The sequence below is a fragment of the Sebastes umbrosus genome, chromosome 15, assembly GCF_015220745.1.
Source record: "Sebastes umbrosus isolate fSebUmb1 chromosome 15, fSebUmb1.pri, whole genome shotgun sequence".
Taxonomy (NCBI): domain Eukaryota; kingdom Metazoa; phylum Chordata; class Actinopteri; order Perciformes; family Sebastidae; genus Sebastes; species Sebastes umbrosus.
In genome coordinates this window covers 32,338,767-32,356,962 of record NC_051283.1, presented here as the reverse complement: position 1 = coordinate 32,356,962, position 18,196 = coordinate 32,338,767, and the positions used below count along the sequence as shown (strand labels likewise).

The window sequence follows — 18,196 nt, the reverse complement described above, 5'->3', positions numbered from 1 at the left end:
TATACTGTATAGTTGCTTCCTGTGCGCGGTGCCGCTGTGCGTAAAATGCGGCCGCCTCCTAAAGGCAGTCAGCCTCCTGTAGGGTCTGTAGGGTCTGTAGGGTCTGTAGGGTCTGTAGGGTTAGGGGGTTAAAGCCTCCAGCTGTGAGGAGCAGATGGACCTCTGACTCAGGAAAGAGTAAACATGTTTAAAGGTTGTAGTTTGGATCCTAAAGGTGTAAAACAGAGACCAGTAACCGGTCCAGTGAGCTGGTCTCACCAGAGAACCAGAGTCTCCAAACCTCTCCACCGATCTGATCCATCCGCGGGTTGGACCGGCACACAGAGACACAGAGACCGGTTCTATTACAGATGACTGGTTCTGGTTCTCCAGCAGCAGAGAGAGGAACATGTTCTAAAGGTTCTAAAGGTTCTAAAGGTTAAAGGTCTTCTTCAATGTTTAAATCAACTCTATCAGATGAAAGCTGAACTCAGATGAGATTCATTCATTCTTCCTCTTCTAACCAGGAACATGTTTAAAGACGTTATTATCTTTAAATGGACCCGCTGAGTGTGATTCAGTTATTGATCCACCGGTTCTATTATTCATTATTGTAACCTTTATTTAAGCAGGTAGTAAGAATCTCTTTAGTAAGAGAGACCTGACCAAGACAGCAGCATTTAAACACACATTAACGTTTCAGACGACACAACATAAAACACATAATATCACATAATATAATATAACATCATAGAAACACATTAAATGACGTGTTAAAGCAACGTTACAGTGATGTTATTCAGAAACACAGACAGCTCCTGGTTTACTCTCCTCCTGGTCTTTAGGTTGAATTAAAACACAACTAAAGACATTATATATTATATTGCTGTCTCTTTACTGCGCGGACAGGAAGGAGGAAAGAAAAAGAAAAAGAAATAAAAGAGAACATTTTGTCTCTTTAACATTTAAATTCTTAATCTAGTTTTTAATGATCAACACATCTGGAACATCAGGCCTGAACACACAGGAAGTCTTCTCTAATTAAACAAACACACCTTCAACATTATAATATATTATATTATTATTCTATTTTATTTTTAGCATTCACAGGTTTCATATTCTAATATTATATATTATATGTATTATATATTCTAACAGGTGTAATCAGCTGCACATCTGAATGTTTTACGTTATAAAATGAATTTAAATAGAAGTAAGAATTATATGAAATGTAGTTATTACATTATTATTATTATACTGACATTTCAATAATAATCCCGCATATTATATATTTATATTATATAATATTATAACTGTGTTTAAACCTTCAGATGGTTCTTAGTTCAGCCGGTAAGAACAGCAGTTAGAGAGTAACTGTGTAAATGTGTGTGAGACTTCTTCATGTGTCTGAACAGTAAAACAGTAAAACACATCTGGAGGACGAGGAGCTGCAGTTAAACACACTTTACCTTTAAATATACATTCACCCTGAAATCTGCTTCATGAAGCCACGCTGTTATTAATAATAATAATAATCATAATAATAATAATAATAATAATCATAATCATAATAATAATAATAATAATAATAATAATAATAATAATAATAATAATCATAATAATCATCATAATAATAATCATCATAATAATAATAATCATAATCATAATAATAATAATAATAATAATAATAATAATCATAATAATAATAATAATAATAATAATAATAATAATAATAATCATAATAATAATCATAATAATAATCATAATAATCATAATCATAATCATAATAATAATAATAATCATAATCATAATAATAATAATAATAATAATAATCATAATAATAATAATAATAATAATAATCATAATAATATTAAACAGGCCGAACGATATTCAGTGTTTTATTGAAAATATAAATTTTAAATAGACTTTTGAAATTGAAAACTGAATTTAGAAGTTTTATTCTCGTTTTAACATCATCAGCTGCAAACACACAATTAGAGACCAAATGTTGGCCTCTTCCTCTTCCTCCTCTTCCTCTTTACACTCTTCCTCTTCCTCCTCTTCCTCTTCCTCCTCTTCCTCTTCCTCCTCTTCCTCTTCTTCCTCTTCCTCTTTACACTCTTCCTCTTTACACTCTTCCTCTTCCTCCTCTTCCTCTTCCTCCTCTTCCTCTTCTTCCTCTTCCTCTTTACACTCTTCCTCTTTACACTCTTCCTCTTCCTCCTCTTCCTCTTCCTCCTCTTCCTCTTTACACTCTTCCTCTTCCTCCTCTTCCTCTTCCTCCTCTTCCTCTTCCTCCTCTTCCTCTTCCTCCTCTTCCTCTTCCTCTTCCTCTTCTTCCTCTTCCTCTTCACACACTCCTCCTGCGCTCTTCCTCATTAGATCATCATGTATAGATTTATAGAAATCAAAAACACAAAGAGCTGACTTAATGTTAAATTCGGTCTGTCGAGGGCGCCGTGCGTGTGCCTGTGTGTGTACGTGTGTGAGTGTGTGCGTAATGCAGCGCACTGGTGATACAATCCAACCGGCTTCTCCAATAAAACCTGTTCACACACACGCACACGCACGCGGCCGCCCCGTGCTCGTCGGTAGTAGCAGCGGATTACAGCTGAACTCTGATGGTCTGATTTGGTGTTAAAGGCTCCTTGTCTCACTTTAAGCTGCTAGTCTGAGAGATAACACGCACACACACACACACACACGCACTCTCTCTCTCACACACACACACACACACACACACACACACACACACTCTCTCTCTCTCTCTCACACACACACGCACTCTCTCTCACACACACACACACACACACACTCTCTCTCTCTCACACACACACACACACACACACACACACACACACTCTCTCTCACACACACACACACACACACACACTCTCTCTCTCACACACACACACACACAGCAGTATATACATACACACATACATATATATATATATGTATGTGTGTATGTATATATATGTATAGAGGCTACCTGACCAGCAGCTCTGTTTCACTGTTTCATTAAAGCTTCCAGATTTATTTGAGTGGAACTTGAACATGTAGTTTAAATCAGTTAAAGAGGATAAAAGGTTGAAGGTGCTCGTTGTTTAATATCTGAAACCAGATTCATAATTCAGAATCAAACTGTAGAAAATACTTTTAAATTCAAAATCAATTTAATAACATATTTAATACTATGTTGCTGTTTTCCTGAACGAGGCGTCCGATCAGATGTGGCCTGTAGTCTATTAACTAGTGTGTGTGTTGTGTTAACATCTAGAGGAGCAGATATTATATTCTATATTTATATTTATATTCTATATTCTATATTTATATTCTATATTTATATTTATATTCTATATTTATATTCTATATATTGTATTCTATATTTATATTATATATTATATATTATATTCTATATTTATATTCTATATTCTATATTTATATTTATATTCTATATTTATATTCTATATATTGTATTCTATATTTATATTATATATTATATATTATATTCTATATTTATATTCTATATTCTATATTTATATTCTATATTTATATTTATATTCTATATTTATATTCTATATATTGTATTCTATATTTATATTATATATTATATTCTATATTTATATTCTATATTCTATATTTATATTCTATATTTATATTTATATTCTATATTTATATTCTATATATTGTATTCTATATTTATATTCTATATTTATATTTATATTCTATATTTATATTCTATATATTGTATTCTATATTTATATTCTATATTTATATTTATATTCTATATTTATATTTATATTCTATATTTATATTCTATATTTATATTCTATATTTATATTCTATATTTATATTTATATTCTATATTTGTGTTTGTTTGTTTTTTTGGTTCTGTGTGTTCTGTGTGTTCTGTGTGGTTCTGTTTCTGTGTGTTCTGTGTGGTTCTGTTTCTGTGTGTTCTGTGTGGTTCTGTTTCTGTGTGTTCTGTGTGGTTCTGTGTGTTCTGTGTGTTCTGTGTGGTTCTGTTTCTGTGTGTTCTGTGTGGTTCTGTGTGTTCTGTGTGTTCTGTGTGGTTCTGTTTCTTTGTGGTTCTGTGTGGTTCTCTCTGGTTCTGTTTTTGTGTGGTTCTGTGTGGTTCTCTCTGGTTCTGGTTCTGTGTGGTTCTGTGTGGTTCTGTTTCTGTGTGGTTCTGTGTGGTTCTCTCTGGTTCTGTTTCTGTGTGGTTCTGTTGGTGCATCATGACTCGGGTCCCCCCCCCAGCGGACGCCGTCGCCTCGTTCAGTCCCATTAAAGTGTTTTTATCAAACAGTGTAAATGAGGCCTGCAGAGTGAAGCGGTCTGCACGCTGGGGAGCAGAGAACGTCCCACTGGGATCACTACAGCACAGCTCACACAGCGTGAACCCTCTCCACCCCCGACCCCCACACACACACACACACACACGCACACGCACGCACACACACACACACACACACACACACACACACACACCACCTCCACCCCCCCACCCCCCCGACACGCCTCTAAATGAGCTCATAATCATAAAAATGCAAAATGTTTTATATGTTTTCATTGAGCTGTTTGAAGCTGAAATCAGGAGCAGGTTCATTATTAATTCAATTATATAGAGAAGACGTTCACACAGATGCCCACATGCTGCGCCACTGCACACACACGCACGCACGCACGCACGCACGCACGCACGCACGCACACACACACACACACACACACACACACACACACACACAGATGCTCGGACAAGTACATTGTGTGGCCATCAAGTGGGAGCCGTGCACGGCGTGTTGAGAGCCGTGCATGGTGTGTTGAGAGCGTTGTGTGTGTTTCTCCGACACTAAGTGAACATTCCTCTCAGCTCCTTGTTCAACCTTTGTTGCCGCTCAGCTCTTAAAGCAGCGTGGAGGCGTTGCGTCGCTCCGGAGCCGTTCAGGCCGAGAGAGACGAGCACAAAGGGCTGAGAGTTCACGCTCGGAGAACAACGCTGCTGCTGCTGCTGCTGCTGCTGCTGCTGCTGCTCAGCTGCTGCTCAGCTGCTGCTCAGCTGCTGCTCAGCTGCTGCTCAGCTGCTGCCGCTGCCGCTGCCGCCGCCGCCGCCGCCGCCGCTGCTCTGCCGCCGTCTCCGTGGCCTTGGCTCGGCTCTGTTCCAGTCCCCGGCCTTCACCTCTCAGGGCGGTGACTGGTGGTCAGCTTTAACCCTCCGGTCAGGTTCAACCCTCCGGTCAGGTTCTAGTCGTTGGTCAGGTTCTAATCCTCTAATGTCTTAGGTTCTAGTCGTTGGTCAGGTTCTAGTCGTTGGTCAGGTTCTAGTCGTTGGTCAGGTTCTAATCCTCTAATGTCTCAGGTTCTAGTCGTTGGTCAGGTTCTAGTCGTTGGTCAGGTTCTAGTCGTTGGTCAGGTTCTAGTCGTTGGTCAGGTTCTAGTCGTTGGTCAGGTTCTAATCCTCTAATGTCTCAGGTTCTAGTCGTTGGTCAGGTTCTAGTCGTTGGTCAGGTTCTAGTCGTTGGTCAGGTTCTAATCCTCTAATGTCTCAGGTTCTAGTCGTTGGTCAGGTTCTAGTCGTTGGTCAGGTTCTAATCCTCTAATGTCTTAGGTTCTAGTCGTTGGTCAGGTTCTAGTCGTTGGTCAGGTTCTAGTCGTTGGTCAGGTTCTAATCCTCTAATGTCTCAGGTTCTAGTCGTTGGTCAGGTTCTAGTCGTTGGTCAGGTTCTAATCCTCTAATGTCTCAGGTTCTAGTCGTTGGTCACGTTCTAGTCGTTGGTCAGGTTCTAGTCGTTGGTCAGGTTCTAATCCTCTAATGTCTCAGGTTCTAGTCGTTGGTCAGGTTCTAGTCGTTGGTCAGGTTCTAGTCGTTGGTCAGGTTCTAATCCTCTAATGTCTCAGTCACGGCTGTAATTAATGATTCTTTTGAATTGATTAAGCGTTTAATTAATTGATGGATCATTCTGTCTATAAAACCATAATCATTCAGATTTAGAGTGACCAACAGTCCAAAACCCAAAGAGATCCGGTTCCAGCCCGTCTCTGGAGGCTTTGAGAGATGAATGAAAAGATGAATACATATTGTCAAAATACTTCCTGATTATTTTCTGAATGTTTTATTTCTGGTTCAGTGATCAGATCAGTTGGTTGTGTGAGTTTATAAATGTTCTGTTGGGTTCCCCTCTCTCTCTCTCTCTTTACCTGCTGCTGGGTTACAATATAAATATATATATATATATATATATATATATATATATTTAATATCAAGAAATAACCAAAGAATAAAATCCAGGTGTAATTGAAACCGAGGTTTTCTGGCGTGCAGCTGACCTTTGACCTCGGAGCGCTGCTGTGCATCTCGGCGGGAGGAGATTGATGGTGGGCTTCTCTGGAGTCTGCTGGGTCAAGGTGACTCGCTGTTGTTGTTGTAGTGGTTTCTACTGCGTGAACTGTAACCTGTGATGATCCTCTGAGCTCTGAGCTCCGGGCCGTCTGATCTCAGATCAGCCTCCCCAGGCGGCCGCACGCTCACACGCTCACACACTCACACGCTCACACGCTCACACGCTCACACACTCACACGCTCACACGCTCACACACTCACATGCTCACACGCTCACACACTCACACACTCACACGCTCACACACTCACACACTCACACGCTCACACGCTCACACACTCACACACTCACACACTCACACGCTCACACACTCACACACTCACAATCACACACTCACACACACACACACACACACACACACGCACACTCACGCACTCACACACTCACACACTCACACACTCACACACACACACACTCACACACACACGCACACACACACACACACTCACACACTCACACGCTCACACACTCACACACTCACACACTCACACACTCACACACTCACAATCACACACTCACACACACACACACACACTCACACGCTCACACAAACAGACAGAACAACACTTGACCTTCATGCCGGGCCATAAAGTCAATGATAATAGCACCGACTGTGGTGTCTGGAATGGGCACGCAGAGCTGCTGCTTATTTCTGTTCTCTGCATGCATCAGTAGTGAGGGGGGGGGACTATTCAGATCTACGGGGGGGAGGGGGGGACTATTCAGATCTAGAGGGGGGGGGTTGTGATCTTTCATGGTGTTTAATTGGAGGAATATCCCCCAAATCCTCCCAGAACAACAACCGGTCTGACTCTGCAGCCTGGATGTCATCAGTGTGTGTGTGTGTGTGTGTGTGTGTGTGTGTGTGTGTGTGTGTGTGTGTGTGTGAGGCGGTAGAGGCGTGTGTGATTAATGACCACGGCCTCTATTCTCTCCTCCAACGCGCTGCTCCACATTTTCAATCGCGTTCACAGTTCAGAGGTCGGAGCTGGAGCTGATGGCTGAAGGGCGTTGTTCTCTCAGAACATCCAGCCCGGCCCGGCTCACGACCCGGGTTTGATCCTGAGGGAAGCTTCTACCCCTTCACCATCCCCCCCGCCTCGCCTCCCTCTCCACATAGAGCAATCCGTTTATAACGGAGAGTGTGGCACCTTGATAGCAGCACTTTGAAGCAGAGAGAGAGCGTCTCTGAAGCGACCAGATAACCTCGTCCAACCTGCTTTACATCTGCAGGTCGTCTCTGACTCCTCTGAGCTCTCCAACGCTCCACACTCTCATATCTGCATTCACATGAGACCGTTCAGCAGCTCACTCACATTATCACACGCCTGCATTCTTTATCTCCATATTTAACGTTTACAATCTACAAAAAATATAAATGTAGTTTCACATAATTGTTTAAAGCTTATGAGTGTTTTTTTATATTAACAATGAATCAAATGTCTGTTTAATGTTGTTTTTGGTGACGAACCCAGAAAGGCTTTACTGAACCTTTGAGCATCTTTCAGCTCATTCAATCAATCAAACTTTATTTATAAAGCACCTTTCAAACAAGTCAAATGCAACTCAAAGACCATCGACAAAAATATAGAATGTCAAAAATGGATTCAGACTAAAGCAACAAAACAATCAAGATAGAAGTTCATCGAACAGGAAGGCAATAAAAGATAAACTAAATACATGTAATAAAAATAACAATAAAAATAAACAAACAGAAACTAAACAAAAAATAATCAGATCGTATCAAAACAACGAAACTTCAATAGAATAAAATAGAACAAAAGAGATAATAATGATCAGCAATACAAAGTTTGATTAAACAAAATATAGCAAAATAAACACTATAATGATGATGATTAATAAAATAAGTATAAACAATAAAATCATAAAATTGTAAACGACCCTCCCAGCGTCTAAAATCACTGCACACGACCCGGCCAGCGCCTAAAATCACTGCACACGACCCGGCCAGCATCTAAAATCACTGCACACGACCCGGCCAGCTTCTAAAATCACTGCACACGACCCGGCCAGCGTCTAAAATCACTGCACACGACCCGGCCAGCGCCTAAAATCACTGCACACGACCCGGCCAGCGCCTAAAATCACTGCACACGACCCGGCCAGCGTCTAAAATCACTGCACACGACCCGGCCAGCTTCTAAAATCACTGCACACGACCCGGCCAGCGCCTAAAATCACTGCACACGACCTGGCCAGCGCCTAAAATCACTGCACACGACCCGGCCAGCTTCTAAAATCACTGCACACGACCCGGCCAGCTTCTAAAATCACTGCACACGACCCGGCCAGCTTCTAAAATCACTGCACACGACCCGGCCAGCGCCTAAAATCACTGCACACGACCCGGCCAGCTTCTAAAATCACTGCACACGACCCGGCCAGCGTCTAAAATCACTGCACACGACCCGGCCAGCTTCTAAAATCACTGCACACGACCCGGCCAGCGCCTAAAATCACTGCACACGACCCGGCCAGCGTCTAAAATCACTGCACACGACCCGGCCAGCGTCTAAAATCACTGCACACGACCCGGCCAGCTTCTAAAATCACTGCACACGACCCGGCCAGCGTCTAAAATCACTGCACACGACCCGGCCAGCGTCTAAAATCACTGCACACGACCCGGCCAGCTTCTAAAATCACTGCACACGACCCGGCCAGCTTCTAAAATCACTGCACACGACCCGGCCAGCTTCTAAAATCACTGCACACGACCCGGCCAGCTTCTAAAATCACTGCACACGACCCGGCCAGCGTCTAAAATCACTGCACACGACCCGGCCAGCTTCTAAAATCACTGCACACGACCCGGCCAGCTTCTAAAATCACTGCACACGACCCGGCCAGCGTCTAAAATCACTGCACACGACCCGGCCAGCTTCTAAAATCACTGCACACGACCCGGCCAGCGCCTAAAATCACTGCATCACTTTTTTTTCCCTCTTAGAGAAAATAGGTAAAAAAAATAGCTTGAGTCTGATTTGAAAAGTTCCTTTTTGTCTCTTTGCCTCTCGGAGAAAAGAGGATGAAGAAATGTTTTTTTTGTTTGTTTTTAGGCTTTTTAAGTGTTTATTGTTGTAATACATATTTCGACCACCAGAGGGCACCACTACCTCATGTTCTCAGTAGGATTAAGCTTTAATTTCTAAATTCAAAATAAAGAAAAATAATAAAAGAAAAGAAAAAATAATGTCACAAAGAAAAAAGTAATCTACAAAAATGTAATTCCTTTTAACCTGTTCCAGAGACAAAAAAAGGAACTTTGAAAGATTATTCTCAAAAATAAAAATTCCACCTGTTCTTAAGTTATAAACACAGGAGACAAAATAATTTAGATCAGAGTTAGAAAATGGATCACCAGACTTTTAGGGCTTCCGTACGGTGGAGATCAAACGGAGCAAAAAGGAGGTTGAATAATGATCATCAACATGTCGCTCTGATCGCTGGATGTTAAACAGGTAACCGTTTACTACGGCAGCATGATACGATATCGTAGCATGTCTGCTGCCCCCACCTGGACAAATTAATTAACGCTCTTTCAAATGTTTTTTCTTATTATTTTGCATATTTATGAGGTAAATTAGTAGCTTCAGTGACAGAATGAATTTGATTGATTTTAGAGTTAATTAGTGCCATCAAATCCTAAACGTTCCCTCCCCGTGGTTTTACTGGTTCCAAACCATCGACAAAATCTAATCTTTAATTGATTTAAATTCAATTCATTTTTTTCAATTTCTTATTTTAACATGTTCCAGTTGTGTTGACGATGAGCCATGCAGTCCAAATAATCAGTATTATTAGTATCTAACACGTGAGCATGAGAGAATGTGATGGATTCATGGATCCATCTGATCAGAGTCCAGCTCCGCCTCACTGGTTCCTCTCCAATGATGCTCCATTAGATCTCATCCACAGCTTCTCTCACACTCTGTGACACACATATATATATATATATTATATGATAATAAGCCTATAATGAATCACTGACCACTTTATCTGAATGAATCCACAGATTCCTCTGCAGATTCTGAGATGTTCTCAGTTTTTACAGAGAATACAGTGAAGTATTAATGGAAGTACAGTAGAGAGTAGAATGTGACAGACAGAGTACAGTATTGCACTGCTCTGTATGTTGTACTGTTTTGTATATTGTACAGCTCTGTATGTTGTACTGCTTTGTATATTGTACAGCTCTGTATGTTGTACTGCTTTGTATGTTGTACTAGTCCTACTCCTACCATTATTAACCCTTATGATCTATACCGCTGTGTGGCACAGTCCGAGCAAACAGCCAAACAAAAGAATAAAAGAACACATGTAAATCCTCTCCTATTAAATTGCATCATCCAAGATTATGAGAATTTAAAATCCCAGTTAAATATTAAATGAAATTACAGGCTGTGTGATGTTGAATTAAGACGCTTTGTTAAATTACAGTACAGTCCATGATTAAGTCTGATTGAAGGGCTTCGTTTAAATGAATCTCTCATGTTGTGTTCAGACTCCCTAAAAATATCCCTTCCACTGTGATCTCTTTATTCACTTCTACTACAAACCACCACATTGAGTTGTACTTAATGAGTTTTACTCCACCACATTAAGAAACGAGTGTTTAAAAAGTCTTAACTTGTTTATTCTTGTACAGAGAGTTATATTATTTAGTTTTGTTCCTGAGAACCGCTGAGAGAAAACTCAGAATATTCTATTCAAACCTATTGCAGACTCAAGTCCATATAAGAATATACATTACATATAATACATTACAAAACAGGAAGCATTATAAAAGTCATGATTAAAGATATTAAAAATATGAATATGAATATAAATATATACATACATATAAAGAAGTGTAGCAGTGCCTCCACAGCTGTGATTGGTACCATGTTGTGCTAAATCTGATGTTAGACAACCACACGATTATGTTTATATGTTAATACAGTTTGAAAAGCATTTATGTCTGCAGATACAAACATTTCACCGGCACTGCAACATCGCGGTCTCTTTAGTAATATTCTCATTGCATCATTAGATGCGACCTGAAGTCTCTGTAAGCTCGCTTCTTCATAGTTTGACCACCAATGGGCTGTAGACAGCGGTGAACAATCTGCTCTGAACAGAGACATCTGAACACACACTAAACTTCCTTAAGAGAATGTTTGCTTGTATAGACATCTAAAGCGGGATTGCCTATAAATATCATCATCATCTGTCATGTCTTCAGGAATGAAACGTCCAAAATATTTGACTTTATTAAAGACACAAAGATTGTTATCAGACAATTTGAAGTCTGGAAATTTTAGACATTTGTCTTCCTTCATTCTACAGATCAAGATTATACTCTTACTGGCATTGTGTTGGATATCATGTTCCACAGCAGACACAGAACATACACTGAGGAGAAGACCAGCGCTACTTGGACTAAAGACCACTAGCTCATCAGCATACATAATATGGTTCACTAAAGTATTCCCAACCATGCACCCAGTATTACAGGCAGAGATCATCAATATATCAATTAAAAGAACTGGGGACAACCCCCCCGACACCATTGCTAACGTGGCTTACTCTCTGGTGGTCTGGTGAGCAAACCAGTAAACCAGGATTCTCACGATGTCTTTGGGCACCCCTCTTTGACTCAATTTAATAAACAACTTTCTATGATTAACACGATCAAAAGCTTTAGAGGCATCAATAAAACACATTACTAGATAATAACACATTATTAGAATATTCTATTTAATAAAAATATGTCCTAAAGGCAGAACTTGAGACTAATGACTGTATATTTTTACAGTCCTATAATGCTCATATCTAGAGGAGATAAGTGTTCCAGTGTTTAGTCATTAACTGGTGAGAACATGATGCTGTAGGAGCAGCTCTGTCTGCTGCTGCTGCTGCTGCTGAAGCTGGATCCGGTGGGTTTGGAGTTGTATAGTGATGGATTGCCTTGCTTTCTAACCTGATGATGGGCTTGACTGACCAGTGAAACAGAGCAGGCTGAGACGCTGCTGCTCTCTGAAATAGTGGAAATGGAGAGGAGGAGGAGGAGGAGAAGGATGCCTCCCTCCGCTGCTCGGCAGTGATGGATCTGCCATCGGAGAGCTCACGTCTGCCTCACAGTCCGACAGTCACGCCACCCGCTGATGGGAATTACCATCCATGTCCGTTATCTTCTCCTTTAGATCTTTCCATCCTGTTAGGTTACAGTGGCTGGCCATGCGGCCGCTGTCGCCCCGCTCCACAGACATGTATGGATGACTTGTAAAAAGAAATCAATGAGTGATGAACACTCATGTGAGCACTCCCATCCCAGGTTCAGACCCTCATATCAGTGGACACTATTGGACTATCTGCAGTTGAACGTAGAAGGATTTTACTCGACAGTAAACCTGCAATAAATCCAGCTTCGCCCCGTCTGAAGAGCTGTTAAACAATTCTATTAGTCTGCTTTCACTGCAGAGGTTTACAATCAAATTGTCCAAAGTGCTGTTTCAGGAGCTTTTTCCTCCATAAAACTGTGAGCAAACCACTGCAGAGAAATACTGAATGAAACCTACAAGCTACGCTGGTGAATCTCTCTCTGTCCGTCCACGAATCAGAAATATAAAAACACGAACTACAATTTACACCACGATTACTGGAGCAACTATAATGTCACCTGACTCTAGTAATTATTAGTATTTCACTTTTTTATTAGTTTTAACATAAACAACATTTTGTGTACAAAAGGACAGGAAAAATGTTTTTCTTATTATTTTGTTTCATTTACAGAAACAAAATGAAGAATAACAAAATAATCCCCAGATTAAATTAATCACAATAACAATAATAATATTAATTCAGGGTTAGGGTTAGACTACGCTCAGGGTTAGGGTTAGACTACGTTCAGGGTTAGGGTTAGACTACGCTCAGGGTTAGGGTTAGACTACGTTCAGGGTTAGGGTTAGACTACGTTCAGGGTTAGGGTTAGACTACGCTCAGGGTTAGGGTTAGACTATGTTCAGGGTTAGGGTTAGACTACGCTCAGGGTTAGGGTTAGACTACGTTCAGGGTTAGGGTTAGACTACGTTCAGGGTTAGGGTTAGACTATGTTCAGGGTTAGGGTTAGACTACGTTCAGGGTTAGGGTTAGACTACGTTCAGGGTTAGGGTTAACCACTAACCGACCACAATGTGACTGCCTGATCTAATACTTGCTATTAGAGATATTATGTTGCATCACAATCTCTTGCAGGTTTCCTGAGTAGGTCCTGGACATTCAGGTCCTGGACATTCAGGTCCTGGACATTCAGTCACTTTGGGCTGCTGATATCAGAGGAAGTCAGATTTCTGTGAAGTGGGTTAAACTCTGCAGTTATCCGTGTGCTGTATCTGCTCTCCTTCTCCAATCTTCATATCAGAGCACAGCTACTAAATCCTGCCATCAAATCTTCAAAGCAGCAGTTCTGTTGTCCACCGTCTGACTTTGTAGTGCAAATCCATGACGGAGAGATGTGGACCAGAAGCGGAGAAGGAAAGAGTTCAGAGTAGGGAGGAGGGAGGTGAGCGTCGGTGACTTTCTGCTCGGCCTGCTTCACGAGAGCAGTACTCCAGTTTGTTGTTAACACTCCCGTCTGTCAGGCGGAGCGCTGTTTGCACCGCCGCTGTCACTCTGAGCAAACAAGCTGACGTAGAACGCTGCCGAGGAGAAGCACACGGCAAATTGTCAACACAGATGTTTTTTTTGAAGAGGAACAAATGATAAAGTCAGTTAGGTTTAACAACAGAGTGACAACCTGGGTGTTATTCCTCCCCCCTCCGTGCTCCTACTGTAGATGGAAGGAAACGCAGAGAGAACAGCCGTCGTCACGGAGGAAACACTTCAGATACTTCAGTAGAATACATTCAACTAATTCAACCATTTGATTCAGATGCTTTCATCACCTCATGTTATTTAAAGATGGCTCCATGAAGACTTTACACACCGGACAAATAAACCACACACACCTGCAAATATGATATATCTGTCTTCTTATTGTGAAAGGTAAGAACAGAAGAAGTGGATCAGGTCAGCGCTGCCTTTGTGAAGGTTGAAAGGAGTAATAAAGTTTGCTCTCCTGGTTCGGACTACGGAGCCTCTGTGTTCTTGTTTCATAAATAGAACTGGACCCGTTCCACACAACGTGATTGGTTGATGCCTTTATTCGTGGTTTGAAAGCTCAGAAAAATCGACCTTGTTACAAAAAAAAAGTACTTTTTCGCCACATAATATTCACATTACAGTTCAGAAATAATAATAATAATATAATAATATATTAGATTTATATAGCGCTTTTTAGTGATCTCAAAGACGCTTAACATAGTCGGGGGGAAAACGGTGTGAGACAGACAGGAGACGAACGACATATAGTTTGATCTAGGAATTAATTTCACACAATAAACAAGTATGTAAAGGCCTCGTGTTAAATCTCACATTATGGAAAGTAAAATCAGACCAAGAGGCAATTCTCATGTTTCATACATCAACAAAACCTTAACTCCGTCTCCTTGAAATCATGTTCATATACTACTAATCGGTTGTAGTTGCTGAAATTCAATATAAAAACAGGGAGAATAAACTGCCTTCATTTTGACGAGCAGGATTTCATCCCAACAAGCCTGCAGTCCTCACAACATCAATGACACCGTTGGTCATTTGTCTAAATACCTAACATGACTCACGGGTTCCTGATTAGCAACTTCAGTCTGAAACCGTTTCTCAGCTCTCACATGTCAGTGTTGGTTAACCTATAAACCTTAAAGGTTCCATATCAGCTCATTTTCACGTTCAGACTTGTATTTAGTGTTTCTACTAGAACATGTTTACATGCTGTCATGTTAAAAAAACCTTTATGTTCCTCGTACTGTCTGCCTGAATATACCTGTATTTACCGTCTGACTGAAACGCTCCGTTTTAGTGCATTTCAATGGAATTGCGACAAAATTGCAACAGAATTGTGTTGCTAGGCAACAGGTTGGGTCCATGTTTACTTCCTGTCAGCTGATGTCGTTCACATACACTGCAACAGGAAATAAACTGGGACACATTTAGAATGTTTACGTTTAAAACCGTGTGATGATCTAAATATTGTATATTTGTGACATCACAAACGGACAGAAATCCTGACGGCTCGTTTCAAATGCAGACTTTCTGAATACGGGCTGTGTGTATTTCTCTGTGGATTGAGCGTTTTGATACTTTAACAGTATTTATATAAAGCACTTAAACCTGCTTTATAATATAAAAGACATGAAAATCTCTCTTTTTTATAATATGGGACCTTTAAGGTGTGTCTACAGGCAACACTCATCAACGCTTCAACCTACGACTCTCTGGGTACGTCTTTAGCATCAGTGATGGATGTGTCAGCGATGACGTGTCAGTTTCCGCTCGCTACATGCATCGTGTCTTGTCAAAATCAGCTTTTTGTCCAAACGTGGGGTTTAGGTCTAGGTCAGGGTTAACCCCAACCCTAACCCTTTACTTAGTTTTTAGCTTTACTTACGTAACAAACCTAGTTGGTAAGGTTCAGGATCAGATTGCTGTTAGGGTTCAAATACGTCCGTTTGTTACGTAGAATAAGTCTCGTTTCGTAACTCATGTATGTGCCGTTGTGGACACAGACCGGATGGTGACTGGTCTCCTGGTCAAAGTCCTGTGTTTGTTCAACAGTCTCACGGCAGCTTGTGAACTAAATGTATTATTATTTGATTTGTGTACATGAACACCAATTTCACTTTTTTTGAGACACTCAGCGCGACTTTCAACAATGTCTTCTTCATGTGTTTTCCTACGAATGTGTTTTCCTCCCTACACCACATTCACCGCTCTCTAGACTTCACAGTTCCATGGATTACATGTGAATTGATTACGGGCTGACCATTATGCCTGCTGTGTGACGTGGCTGGTCTGTTTGAGCCACTCCTCCATCCTGACCTCCTCCCGAAGTGGACCTTCTCACGCTTTATACTCCGTCAGTTGCTGTGGCCGTCTAATAATGACGTGGTTCACATTGGAGTTAGTTGAAAGCCTGCTGCGTCTCATACAGACGCTGAAGGGTGCCTCGGTGTGTCGGTATCAGACGCCGAGGGGTATTTATTAGACGGTTTATTAGAGCTTGTTTGATGAAAACAGCTGAATGCTGCTGCTGCTGCTGTACAACGTGTTGATGAGAGCTCAAAGAGGCTGCAGAGCTCCGTAGAGCTGAGGGTTTGCAGAGCTCCGTAGAGCTGAGGGTCTGCAGAGCTCCGTAGAGCTGAGGGTTTGCAGAGCTCCGTAGAGCTGAGGGTCTGCAGAGCTCCGTAGAGCTGAGGGTTTGCAGAGCTCCGTAGAGCTGAGGGCCTCTGCAGAGCTCCGTAGAGCTGAGGGTCTGCAGAGCTCCGTAGAGCTGAGGGCCTCTGCAGAGCTCCGTAGAGCTGAGGGCCTCTGCAGAGCTCCGTAGAGCTGAGGGTCTGCAGAGCTCCGTAGAGCTGAGGGTTTGCAGAGCTCCGTAGAGCTGAGGGTCTGCAGAGCTCCGTAGAGCTGAGGGCCTCTGCAGAGCTCCGTAGAGCTGAGGGTCTGCAGAGCTCCGTAGAGCTGAGGGTTTGCAGAGCTCCGTAGAGCTGAGGGTCTGCAGAGCTCCGTAGAGCTGAGGGCCTCTGCAGAGCTCCGTAGAGCTGAGGGTCTGCAGAGCTCCGTAGAGCTGAGGGCCTCTGCAGAGCTCCGTAGAGCTGAGGGCCTCTGCAGAGCTCCGTAGAGCTGAGGGTTTGCAGAGCTCCGTAGAGCTGAGGGTTTGCAGAGCTCCGTAGAGCTGAGGGCCTCTGCAGAGCTCCGTAGAGCTGAGGGCCTCTGCAGAGCTCCGTAGAGCTGAGGGTTTGCAGAGCTCCGTAGAGCTGAGGGTTTGCAGAGCTCCGTAGAGCTGAGGGTCTGCAGAGCTCCGTAGAGCTGAGGGTTTGCAGAGCTCCGTAGAGCTGAGGGTCTGCAGAGCTCCGTAGAGCTGAGGGTTTGCAGAGCTCCGTAGAGCTGAGGGTCTGCAGAGCTCCGTAGAGCTGAGGGTCTGCAGAGCTCCGTAGAGCTGAGGGTCTGCAGAGCTCCGTAGAGCTGAGGGTCTGCAGAGCTCCGTAGAGCTGAGGGCCTCTGCAGAGCTCCGTAGAGCTGAGGGTCTGCAGAGCTCCGTAGAGCTGAGGGTTTGCAGAGCTCCATAGAGCTGAGGGCCTCTGCAGAGCTCCGTAGAGCTCCGTAGAGCTGAGGGTTTGCAGAGTTGTGCTAGAGGTCTCTGTGGGTTCATCACTAACGCTGATATTGTTGATATAAAACATGGATTAGTGAAGCTCTAAATGTCTGATGGACAGTATATGTATCACCTCTAATGGGTCAGATGTTCTGGTCCATTTTGAAATTGACTTTGCTGGTCTTCAAAATGTTTCATAAACCTGACATTTGTATAATTCTACCCAAATGTAAAGAATTCAAACATTAAGAAGATCAGAAGCAGAGTTCTGAGGTTCCACGGCAGCAATATTCTCTCACTGATTTCATATTGGTTTCCGTCGGCGTATAAGTGCCTGATCTTTATTATGGCATACAGTCGATGTCAGCTGGTGGAATAATGTAGTAGTATAAAGGCGTGCAGAGAGCGGAGCGGCCGGTTCGTCACAGCGAGTCATTCTGCAGCTGTCTTTGGTCAATAAGTGAGTGAATAATTGTTATTGATTAGTTGCCAGGTGTCAGTCAGCTACAGTATACCCCACTGGATTCAATGAGCTGCTGCTGTTTTAAATGGCTATTATGGGAT

General features: G+C 42.2%; 1 protein-coding gene across 1 annotated transcript in view; it reads left to right on the top strand.

The window, feature by feature from the left end:
* The window catches only part of nxph1 (neurexophilin 1), a 62,040-nt gene that overhangs the window by 873 nt on the left and 42,971 nt on the right, over positions 1–18,196 (top strand). The window lies entirely within an intron of this gene.